The following is a 12,990-nucleotide window of genomic DNA, read 5'->3' as shown; positions in this document are numbered from 1 at the left end:
GCTGGAGGTGTCTCGTTGTCCAAGCCCTGACTCGACCTGCCCCCGCTGCTCCAAAGGACGCGAAACTCGCGCAACCGGAACTTCTCTATCGGCGCGCGCTCACGAGGGCTTGTTATTGCTGCGCCGCGAGACGCTTTTAAACGATTTAGTTACCTATAGTTGTTACCTATGCTTTATTTGCTTTACGCTCGCTTTACTCTACATTCAAAGCTCAAACTGAACTCATACCAACCAACACATCGTTTCAAAATAATACGCAAAACTACTAAAAATACAATAAATTAAAATTAAACTTATTTGAGTTAAATAAAAATAAGTAGGATTATACAAAGTGTTCTTTTTTAAGAAAGCGACGAAAAAAAGAATAGAAAAGTAAAGTAAAGCAAAATTGTGTTATCCCAGCGGGCCTTTGATTGTAACGAGCGGTGAAACCGAACGCGCCCGGAGATTATAGGCACTCATCGAGACGAGATCCCGCTTTGCTCGATTTTCATCCATCGACGGGGCGCGCGCCCTCGATGCGAATCGTCGACGCGAATCTTTGTTAACCGTTGCTGCCGCCGTCGGTGGAGCAAATCGAATGCCCACTTTCCGCGCGCGGTGTTCATCGTTTCATCCTTTCTCGCGTAATGTCATTTCGTATTGAACGCTACTCAAAAAGGAACGATGGATGTTGCAAAAAAAACTCCAAATGCGAGTGTGAGAGAGGCCGAAAAAGAAGTAGAAAAGCTTTCGTTGTCGCCCGACAAGGTTTTGCTCACATTCGCAGGGATTAATCCATTATGCGATACGTCATTCAAAAAAGTACCATTGATTTGTGCCTTCACACTTTATTATTTAAGTGTGCTCTAATTAGTTACCAAATTGACACATAGATGGAGTTAGATTTAAGCGGAAAATATCGTAGACATTTTAATAGCGTTGATTTTAGAATAGAAATATGATCACACCTTGTATTTATGAATGTATTTCAAAAGACTGTGTAATTTTTGCCACGAGCGCGACTTTAATTAAATCGTGCACACGGCACCGTCGCGTGTATCAGCCGCACTAGCCTCGCGAAATTAAATTATAAACTTTTACGATCCTCGTGTATGTGCAACATGAGCAACACTCTAATATACAGTGCGTTAAAATTATCACAAATGAAAAACTTCAATAAAAATTTTAAAAATTAAAATAATTTGAATGTTTGTGAATTAGTTTGATATTTTTATCATTTTATCTTATTATTTTAAACAATAGACTTGAAATTTTTACAGCAGTGGTGTTTTAGCGCAGGCTTTTTACATCTTTCGTGGCGCGTTAACATTTCAGTAACATTTTAAGTTCCGCACTATATCACACCGGCCGCTGCCCGGCGCCTCCACTAAAAAGGTGCACAGATAAAGAATAAAGGCGCTCTTTGCCCCCATCGCACTCAAACACAGCGCGCGAAACTTTGGCTGGTAATTGCAAAAGCGTGTTTTACACTTATGCTTTTCAGGCGCACGGCGGTGCGAAGAACCCCGACGTAAATTAGCTAATAAGCTGTCACTACCCAAAAACAAAAACGAAATAAACTTGCAAATAAAAACACAAAATTAAACAAAACAAAAAAAAACTAAACTAATTTCATCCTCTACTTTTTTACCCGCAAACGTAATCCCTCCGAAAGGGTTGAAATATATTCGACCAAAGACAAGCAGAGCTCTTAAGATAAAGGAAAATATTAGAAAATATGAAGCAATATAAACGGCCACCACCATAAGAGGCACGAAGTGTAAAAGCCCAGCGCCACGCCATGAATAACCTGCTTCATTGGACGTGGCCAGAAAACGCTTCGTAAAATATTTGATAACGCGTTTTGCATAAATTTTTAATAAAGTCTCAAGCCTCCCGAGAAGATACATTACACCCTACGTTGAATATATTTATAATTACGACTTCAAACTACTAAAAAAGCAAAAATCATAAAAAGTACGCCATTTTAATAGCACACAAAATTACAAACATTACAAACAAACTGTATATTTGACATTTCGCTATATATGTTGCCTTGTTCCTGTTGCACGGCCCCAGCACCCGAAAAGGGCGTTGCGCGCGCGTAACCTACGAGGTAATTTATATACGAAGCGATACGGAGCCGACAAGCGCCATTTATATTTACGGCCGCCTAAAACAATACTCGACAATTTACACACGCTCTCGGTGCGCGCAGAGCACCACCAAGCCGAGAGATGCCGCGTCCATCCATTCCACTTTCCCACATGCTCCATACCTTTCAAGGCACAGAGAGCAGAGGTAGAACCACCACCGTCATGTGCATATATATCCCAGCACAAACTCATGAAGCATGGCAGAAGCAATCTTCACTTTTCGACTGACTTTAACGCCGCACGCCACACTACACCACACCGCATCAAAGTGTAACATTTTCGAAAGCTTTCGAACCAACTCAACTGCCCGTGCTAGGACCAGCTAGACACTAAACTCTCCTCGAAGCAGATGCAAAACTGCAAACTGAAAGTAATACACATATGTGTGCGTGTGTTGTGTGTTTACGTGTGTGAGGGAAGAGAGAGTCGCATTTAATTTACGTATTTCGGTCGAAACTAATTAAACACGGACACGTTCATCCGCCCCGGCGCCATCCGGCGACCGACAAACTCGCTGAGATAGTTTCAGGATGTTGAGTTGTGTGCGAAAAGCTTCAGTTTCACCCAGGCGCAAATAAATAATAAATTTAAATATTATATTAATATATTTCGAAAATTATTATTACCTCACATCACAGGAAACGCCCGAAACAATATAATATTATTATGTTGTGAAGATAAGAGAGTGATAAGCCCGAGATTTCTCGCTTTTTGAGTTTTTGCAGCCGCTTTGGGCTTAGTCCGACCGAATGTTCATTGCACTCGGTCGGGCTGTTAGACGCGCTTATCGTTCCGCGCGCGCCTCCACCATATTTACATTTTCCTAGCAAGCGCGCGTTACATATGTATGCCCCCTTCGTTTCGCTTGTTTTCCCGAAAACAGATGTGCAATCGGCGTAAATGATTCGCCTCAGTTTCGCGCAATCTAAACAACCAACCTAAAGTTCTGCATTAATAGACGATATTTCTACAAAACACATACGTACTAAACTCACATTATATACAGTATGTTCATGAAAAAAACTAAAAAATAAATTTTTATAAAAACTTTTTTAAAAACTTGATTTGTGAGGATTATTGAGTGAAAATCGCAAAACTTATAAACTTATAGCTTACTCTCTGGAGTAAGAAAGGTGTACGAATATGAACAATGGCGGCAGACGCTCCCAGGACGCATCTTAATCTCCATATTGCAGCGCGACCACCGCCACAGATGCATATCGGGCCTATCGGTTCAGCTTACCGGCGACGTTTAGTGCCCGTAAACTGGATTTTAAATATAATCCATGGGCTTTACCACTCCTGGGACACACATAAAGACCAAAAACTTTCGCAAACAAAATGATCAATATTCTACTCTTCACTGTTGATCAATTTCTTGTTTTCTGACCATCAACACCAAAGAAAACATGATTAAATGTGGGTGAAAGGTGACAATAGGGATTTTCTATCCGGATGAATTATGCAGGGAATAAGCCGTGCTAATCTACGGGAGGCGGCTACATCACACCCCTCACAACCGCGCCACCCCACAACGAACACGAAGACGTTGGCTCGACGCGTTGCTTTACAACTCCCTTCGGAGGAGTCTGAAACGTGTCTTGTCTGATGGACTTTTTTTTCTTCGTGCTATAAAAATAGCAAGCCACAAACAAAAAATAACCCCCCATGTTGAAAGTGAGAACAATTCCGCACACGCAATCGCATGTAAACACTAACAATCTAAATTCTCGAAAATGGTGCTCAATTTGCAGATGTTTCATCTCATAAAGAATGCAGACGTGCCGCAAAAAAATATAATCCGAAGACTATGCGTGACAGACGCAATCCGCCGCACACCGCGGCAGACATTTGACGTGTCGACATGACGGGCAAGCGCTGGGTCTTAGCATAAATTGGTTGCAAATGAAAAACTTCTCCGAAAAACGCACAAAAACTCAGCCGGTGCTCAAATGAGATTTGTACTGATTTTACATAGTAATACAACTTGTACACCTGCATAATAACACAGATTAAAATATATATTATGTCAGAGATAAGCAAAAACATGAAAACAGAAAAAAAACACTCAATCAGAAAATTGCGGCTGGAAAATTTCGCACGAATAATTCACGCCTTGTCTTGTCTCACCACGTCGATGTCATTGTCGTCTTACAAAACCAGAGTCGTCGCGGCGACAGGATGAAAAGTAGTGGAGAGCGCGGCGAGCAGGTGGCTGACGACGTGCTCGGCTGCTTCGTGGGCGTTCGGTAAAAGCATCGTCACTAAATAATGAGCTTGCATATCAGCGTTATGTTTACCTCCGACTTAATGCACTTGTTGGCGACAACCTCAGACGAAATTTCCCACGCCAAACACACAAAAAAAAAACAACCACTCCAAGGTAAATAAATTTATGCAAGTGGACAAAAATAGAAAATTACCGTAATAATCGTCAAATAAAAGGTTATAAAAAAATAAAATGTCGAAAGTCTAGCCGGGAAATGAGTAATTCGCTAATAATTGTGGTAATCATGCAAGAAAGAAACAAAATTCGGCAAAAAATCAAGCGATTTAGAAAAAATACATAAACGAGTATACAATAAACGCGCAATAAATCAATTTTTACGAGCGAAATTATCGCCCCGAACGACTTTTCGTCCGCACGACCTTACAATTTCGCAGACGATTGAATTATTCATTAGCCAACTTTTTCATTGCAATTCTCGATTTTTCTCTCGCCAACTAACCCAATAAATGTGACCGAAATAAAACCAATAAAAAAAGCACGCCGCGTTAAAACTACGAACATTATTCAGATGAGCATATGCATGATGCACGGCCGCGCCTGACCGGCTTCTTTATGAATTTATGCCGCAAGTTAAATGCGGCGCGCGGTGGAGGCGCCGGGCAAAATAATGAATCCGCGCATGAATCTGCTTACGCCGGTCGAAAACTTCGGCGGCGGGCGAAAATAATTAACCGCTTTATATTAAAATTACTTTTTAATCTGGAAGCCATAAATAAAAGATGGCGACGTGCATCGCATGCAGAGTGAGCCGGCGAGAGCAACCGCAGGACCTATTCAAATAAACCAACTTTCCCGAGCGAAGCGAACTTCATCACCACCGCAGCCACGAGAGAAGGATCGAAGGACCGAAAGAGTTGAGGCACGTAGCACGCAGCGTGCGCAATGGCCAAAACGTTCGCGGCATTAACGTAAATTCAATTAAACGACTTTGTTCGTCAGGATGCAAAAAGCGAGAAACCACCAAAGGGACGCGCGTCGCAAAACCCCACAACACTAGCCGCCAACGAACATGGACATGAATAAACAGTGAAATTGAGTCGTAAGACTACCAGACGACGTTTTTAACTAAAAACTAAAATTCCAATCTGAATCTCTGTTTTTTTGCTCGGTGTCATCAGAAAATTGCAAAATATGCATGCACACCTTAAGAGTACAAGAAAAAAGGCTGTGTAACAAGAGCAAGCACATAGTTGATCCTTTGCGTGCACTTTTGCCTGCATTGTCATCATGTTATAGCGTGCACACGGACGGATTCGCGTGAAGAATGGTAGGACGTGCGCGTCGACGAGACGCATCGCATTGTCCTTTGTTCGCCAGCGCCAAAGCTGCGCGCTTATTTGCAGCTGCAACGCAAACCCAGCCATGAGAACAAACGCTAACAACGCGGGCGCGACGCTTTGAGCGCGCCGAGAAAGAGTGATGGCGGAGTAACGCGAATAATGCGCGAGTAACGCAAGGATAATGCCGAGAGAAAACGCGAATACTGCAGTGGATAACTCCTTCAAATAACTGCAACACGAGTAGCACAAATAGCACAAGTTACGACTCTCAATTTTCACAAAAAAAAAAAAGAAAAATCGTCAAAGACGAGTTAAAATCAAATATAATGCATTTTATTATATTTTTATTAATTATTATTCTCTTATTTCATATTTTACTCCTTTTTATATTTATTTTTCCCTTTCGTTTTGAGCTATTTATTAAAAAAGTAATAACGGCGCCTCCACCATAACAAAAAATATAAAATTCCAGCGCATTAAAAACAAAATACAAAAATTTAACCCCATCAGCCAACCCTAAACATGTTCGCCCTCAGATCAACAACTACAAACAAATGCCACCCCCGCTGCTAAACGCCATACAATTCGAATTCCACTGTTTGCGCACTTCACCCCTTGACAACCCCATCCGTGCGCAGCACGCAGTAGGCGGTTTTAACACATGTATAATGACTAGTGCATAAATGTTAATTAAGCTGTGACAACGCACAGCACGACGCATGTCATGCCATCAAGAATACACTACAATCACATACAGTGTGTCCGTAAAACACCAAATAACTATATATATATATATATAAAGGGTTAGAGTTTAAAGCAACCAGTCAAGGCACATTAATGTTATTAAGATGAGAGTAAATCCCGCTTCGTTTTTAATTAAAATCATTAGCGCGACGTGGGTTAGACAGAGCTGTCAACACGTCTTCGTCAAAATCCGGAAATCATTTAACCCTTATTCAAACATAAAATCAAAATATTGAAAATTTTCGAAACTTTTTTGTTTATAAAACAGCGCTTTGGCTTTGATTAATTACATTTTACTGTTGAGGAGGTGCACATGAAAAGTTCGAGTCACTCTTTCCTGCGCAGCTATTTGTTGTGGGATGGAAAGATAGCACTTTGCGACTTTTATGTGTTTGATCTCATCCAGCGACGCAAAAAGTTGCTCTATATTGAAAGTTCGTGAAGCGCGCGCGCGCGCGATGTTCGATGTTAGCATTAGATGTTAGATAAATTGAACTTTATGTGAGGAAGTTAAACTTTTGATAGTTATTTTTATTACATCGATAAATTATATTGGAAGACCGCCGCGGGCGCGCAGGTTGTGTAAGGTGATGCGCGTCCTGCTTCCACCTGTTATCCCAGGAAAAAAAGCGACAAAAAAGTAAGAACCGCCGCGCTATTAATATTTAATTAAAACTATAACACAAAACCTTAAAGCGCGTTCGTGGCTCACTTTTATGAACTTTTTCCCCATTAACCGACCAATATATCCTCTCCTGCTTGCGCTTTTACTTGTTCATCTTTGTGACGGTGTTTTCTTTTATTACATTCGATGACACAAGACACGCATTATATATAAATCACGTTTTTTCTCAAAAAAAAAAAAAAATAAAGAAAAATGTTTTTTCTGGTGTATTGGCCGCAAAAACATAATTTTCAATTTAGTTGTTGCATTTAAAACGTAAATCAATGAATTGAGTGCATATGCTGATAGTTTGCATTGTGCACTTAACATTTTTGCGATTTTGCAATTTATTGCAAAAAAGTAAATGGGAATTTAAATTGGATGTGTGTTATTTGTACACGATGAACATACACGCGCGCAGAGCGAGAGAGGCAAAGGGTGAAAAAGTGCGCTCGACGGAAAATTCAATTTTTCCGTAAAATTTATTCAAATTTTTAAAATAAACATTGCGAATGTACAGTGCACATATAGCAAATGTTTATATCAAAATCGTGCGGGGCACATCAAACGCTCAAACAACAAGAACAACACGCGAGCGATATATCAAATTGCGACAACAAAATCCATCCGGCTAAACCCGAAAACCACAACCACATAAAGCGCAAAAAAAAACTAGTTTGAATGACATCGGATGACAACAAAATAACAAACAAACAAACACATACCACGCGCACAACAACGCAAAAAAAGCAAAACCAATCAATTATCAATCACTACGGAGCCAATTCAATTAATTCCGCCGGTGTATCAAAGTGCATCACACGTCAAAGTGTTTATGTGCATACAGTTTGCATCAGAATCACGCGCGCGCGCGCTTGTAATTCGATCGTAATTTGAAACTCTTGTTATAGACGACAAGACGTAAGCACACAGGCGCTGTGGACAAGACATAAACTATATTGATTCGCCTAATGGATTTGCCAACCACTTACGCGGGGCCATTGTGCGCGAAAAGCGTCCGAGGTTTAGCGATGGCCAATTTGTGTAACGACCGAACACGCCCGCGCGCGAGAGAAGCGGACTCCTATCGCGAGCGGAATTTCGTTAGCCGTGGGACCCGCCTTTTGATATCGAAATTAATCCGATACCAATGCATAACGTGGGTATTAACACCATCCGGTAATATTCAACGGCGCAAAATTCAATCTCAGACACGTGAAAAATAATTGCATATAAATTTTTAAAAATCCAGCAGCAGTAAATACTCATTATATAAAATTAAACGCACAGAAAGTAAAAATAAGAGAAGATAAATTATAACTAATTATTTTTGCGTATATTGCTGCACAAAAATAATTAAACACTCTGTATAAATTTTTGTAATAAAGAACAGTCGGTGCAATCATAACAAGACGTTATAAACCGCAGCCTGTGTCTTGTTCTCAACAAAACAGTAAAAACCACAACAAAAATCTGTAATTTAGGTAATTTTACCCCGAATTAGGGCAAAATTAAACCTTTTATTCCCGTACCAACCCTTCAAAACGCCCCGTAATCATAAATAATAAAAATGTACTCACAGTTCCAAACGACTAGCCTCTAAACCTGCAACAAACAAACAAAAACGTAAAAATACTTCATAATATTCAAAAATATGAAAAAATTTTAAACATTTATTTACTTTACTAGCCCCGCTATAAAAGAGAATAAAAGTATTCCATTGTCGAGTCGAGAAATACTTGATGTGTGTAAGTGGGCGGCGATGGTGTTTGAACGCGCGGAAGATGAAGAAGCAGATTGCGAATGTCAGTCACGCGGAATTTGAATGAATGAAAAATTGCCGCCGCTCGCCGGGATGCATTTCATATCAACGCGCGCGCCCCGCACGCTACCCGCAAGTGTGTAGATGTATCAGCGCGGATTTTTCGGCGGGCGGCGCATTATTAAATTTTAAAATTCCGCGCGCACACCCGCACACAAAAGAGGAAGAAAAACGACGCCGGAGCGATGAAAACGTTACAAACGCGCGCCTAAAGCAAACACACAAACCGTAGGGAAAAAACACACAGCACATGCACTGAAAAAATAGTGTAGGTATAAAGTAAAAAAATACCGGAAGACCGGAAAAACAAATAATGAACTTTTTACCTCAGCGCGTGATTTTTTTCTTCTTCTGTTTTCCCTGTGTGTGTGTATGTGTATGCAGCGATCACAATTTCTCGGCGCGCAGGTATGTTATGAAAGCAGAGTAAAAATCCCGCACCGGAAAAATACCGGAACACTCGCGGATGCGACGAAAGAGACGGAAGAAAAACACACCGGCAGGGACGCAGGAAAGCGCAACCGATTCCGACGAGACTGAAATTTCTCGGCGTGCCAAACAGACAAAAAAGCCGACGTGGAGGAGAAAAGAAAAAAATAAAACAAACGCGCACACACCCCCAAGAGTAGCAATAGCGGCGCAGGAGAAGACAGGTAATGGTAAAGCTGGAAATTGCACCGCCAGTCTAATGAAAATCGTATAAATATTCATTATAACAGCTAAATGAATTATCGTTCTGGTTGCAGCTTCCGGTGGTGCAGCCCTACTATACTAAGTAAATTCCCAAATAATGCAACCTGTAATTCTCGCAAAATTACGCAAAACATTATAAATCTATTAGTTACATATGAGTGTAATACATTTACACATTGTATAATTTGAAATTTTGTTACTTTTGCGTAAATTGTACAATGAACCGCGGGCAGGTCATTGTAATTAGCTTACTTTAATTGCAATCCATGCAAACGCTCATGCATAAAAATGTCGAGCATCCTCGAAATGCGATTGAATGCATGCGTGGGTTACAGCGGGGGCGGTCGGGCAACAAGCGGTGGGAAAACGCAGTGCGCAACACAACATGACACAATATTTGTTTAAGTAATTAACTTTCCTGCGAGCTTTTTTGTCAAACGCTCGCAAATCCAAACTGCGCATCACGTTAAAGCAACCCCTAATGAAGAACTACCATTAATACACTATATGTTGCAATAAAAAATAAATATTGTATCCGTAAATAAAAAAATTAAAGAGAATAAAATAAATTAACCACAAAAATTGAGAAAAATGTTTTCAGGTATTTTAAAACACTTTGTATGCATAACAAAAATATTTACATTTTGTAATCGAATAGTACAATTTCACCAAATGCGTTTTTCTCGTTGGCGCAGCTCTAAATTCACTTCATCCCGCTTGTTGCACGTATCCACATTCCTCATCACCGACGTCAGTGTCCACCCGCCCACGCGTATGCGCCCCATCTCGCAACAACATTTAGTTTTAATTAACGCAATTAAATTAATTAATTAACTGTGTTTTTTCGATGCGCGCCGGATTCGCGGCGACCACAGCGCGCATCCCTTGGCGACACAACATACACCCACACACAGGAATAAATTTAAAAATCCGCGCGTGTGTGCGTGCTACGTAATGTTTTCATTGTGCATTTGTCCTAAGCGCATAAAATACAATGGATGGACGCGTTACGTGTTTTATCGGCGCGAGAACGGGCATCGATTGATTGTTTTCTATGGAAAACGACGGAAATTAATTAAATTCCCCGTTTAATTGCCCATTATTTTATTAATTACGCGTGTGTGTGTGTGTGCAAAAACAATACGCGAAATAAAAAGCGCTGAAAAAATAATAGACGCGTAAACAACGAATTTTTGCATAAATAAACTTTTAATTGAAATATTTTAATTATGCAAATATCATTAATATAAAATACTAATAGTAATAATAATAATAATGATGGTAGCTAACTGGGATTAGATTATGTTTGCGTGACGAAACAAAAACACTTGAGAAAACAAGATTACGCAGATGAATTCGGCTTTCGCTCTCGTCTTCGACTCGAGAGATATCTAAACATCTTCGCGCTCTTTAGCCCTCAAGGGCCCGGAATAGAATAACCCAAATCTCGAGGAGAAGAAGATCAAAAAGCACTAAAAGCTGAACAAACTAACTCGCATTTTCGTCTTTATACTTTTACCTTTCTCCGCTCGTACAAAACTTCCACATCTCAATAATTTCTTAAATATATTCTAAAATATATATAAAAAACATGCCCTGCAGCAGTAAACTCCTCCAACAGTTTAACTATTTTATTCCGCTGACTGTCAACCAAGTAACAAAATGATATAATTCACGGCACATCTTCTTAGCCGTAATTTTATTAATTACTTTTGGGTGATAACGCAATCTAATGTGTTTTTAATTAGTGCTTTTACAGTTAATTGCAATACGCGGCTCAAAACGCGCCGCTCGCTGCAATAAACGTAATTGAAACGACTATTACTTAAAAGAAATGAGTGTCGACTACCCCGCTCGAGGAGTCATTGTCTGAATTGCAGCGCGAGGACGAGCGCAAATGTTTTTGTTTGCGTTCGGCGCTGGCGCGTCCTTCGTTTTTTTTTCTGTGTTCTTCGTTTCGTTCTTTTTCCTGCTCTGCGACTGTCGTTTATTCTAATTATGTGAACAAATACGAATACACAAACAAAGACAAATAGTACACAACAAATATATTGCATTATGGGGCCGTCCAGTCGCCACAACAAGATATTTTCCTCATTAAATATGCAATACGTAACAAGTTTAATTAAATTTATATTTTCGTGAATAACAAGCAACTTTCCGGATGATATTTTAGCGAAATTATTAAAGTTCTGAAGCATACGACAGCCACAGCGGTCAAATAACACGAACTGTAAATAAATGAGAAATAATGCAAATTAATTAACTATTATATGAAAATTAAGTTGTGTTTGAGCACGTTTTGTTATCTGCTTCTCGTAATATAATGAATAATAGTATATTAAGTGCTGCCAAGCACCACCCCGTGACTAAAACCAGTGACTAAAGTACTTTAGTCACGACCGTGTTTAAAAACCGTGAAAAACTGACGCTTTAAAGGTGAAAATGGAAGAAAATAATTTTATTCGATTATTTTATAAGAAAACAGTTTTTACCTTCAAGAAAATCATGACTAAAGCCGATAAATAACAATAAACATAAAATATACGCGCAAATAATAGCATAAGTGATGCATTAAGTAGTTACAAGACACTATAATCTCATAAAATAATTTATGACGTATCACTTTCCCCCCACATCACATTACACCTTAAATAACCTTCAATAACATCACATTTCGAGCGTATTGTGCGTGTTTCGGCGCATATTAATGCGAATGCATATTGCATGACGTGCTAAAACGCTAAAACTTCCCTCTCGTCTTTTTACAACCGCCCCCAGCCCTCATGAAGGCGGCGGGCGCCTAATGTCAGCCGTTAAAAATATTTAAGAAGCGGGAAAATTTTCATCTCTCAGCGATGATGCGCCGCGCACGCCGAACGATATAAAGATTAACGATTGCTTCCGTATAATTCCATATAATAACAAATGCATCGTTTATGTTCTTACGTCGTAATACTAATAATAATAACGCCGGCGGTATTATGGCAATAGCAACAAACGCATCGTAATGGCGCGCAGCCAGCCCGCAAACAACTATAAAATTTTATAAGCGAACAGCTTCCGCCAGTCGAGCGACGAGTTTCGCATGTGAGAAAAACTTAAACATTAAACATGAAAAATCACATTGTATACCATACAATACACCTCAACAAAGTACGAAATAAAATAAAATAAAAACGCAACACCGAAAAATATATAAATATAAATGAAATTTGTAATTTTTGTGCTCAAAATGGCGAAACATCAATTCACCGATTGTAAAATCGCTTCAGCTCGAGGTTCAGTTTCCAATAACAGCAGAGAACATGAGATATTAGCGATATTACGGGCGTAAAACGGGCATTATTGTGCTTATA

At 39.7% G+C, this 12,990-nt stretch overlaps 1 protein-coding gene and 1 long non-coding RNA gene across 8 annotated transcripts in view; one reads left to right on the top strand and one right to left on the bottom strand.

Annotated features, from left to right (window-relative positions):
• Lar (tyrosine-protein phosphatase Lar) overlaps positions 1-12,990 on the bottom strand; it is a 208,598-nt gene that overhangs the window by 110,929 nt on the left and 84,679 nt on the right. For all 7 annotated transcript variants that reach the window (XM_065304007.1, XM_065304006.1, XM_065304011.1 and 4 more), the window contains one exon: positions 8,697-8,721. The gene's annotated coding sequence lies outside the window, so the exon portion shown is untranslated. The remainder of the gene's footprint in view (positions 1-8,696; positions 8,722-12,990) is intronic.
• The window catches only part of LOC135793182 (uncharacterized), a 47,522-nt gene that overhangs the window by 19,176 nt on the left and 15,356 nt on the right, over positions 1-12,990 (top strand). The gene's annotated exons all lie outside the window — the stretch shown is intronic.

Source organism: Atheta coriaria, unplaced genomic scaffold (assembly GCF_025399875.1).
Source record: "Atheta coriaria isolate IRGN ID8LTWV9N9 unplaced genomic scaffold, Caltech_Dcor_3.1 hic_scaffold_6_pilon, whole genome shotgun sequence".
NCBI lineage: Eukaryota > Metazoa > Arthropoda > Insecta > Coleoptera > Staphylinidae > Dalotia > Dalotia coriaria.
Note: the sequence above shows the minus strand (reverse complement) of the source record. Positions and strands in the feature narration are given on the sequence as shown.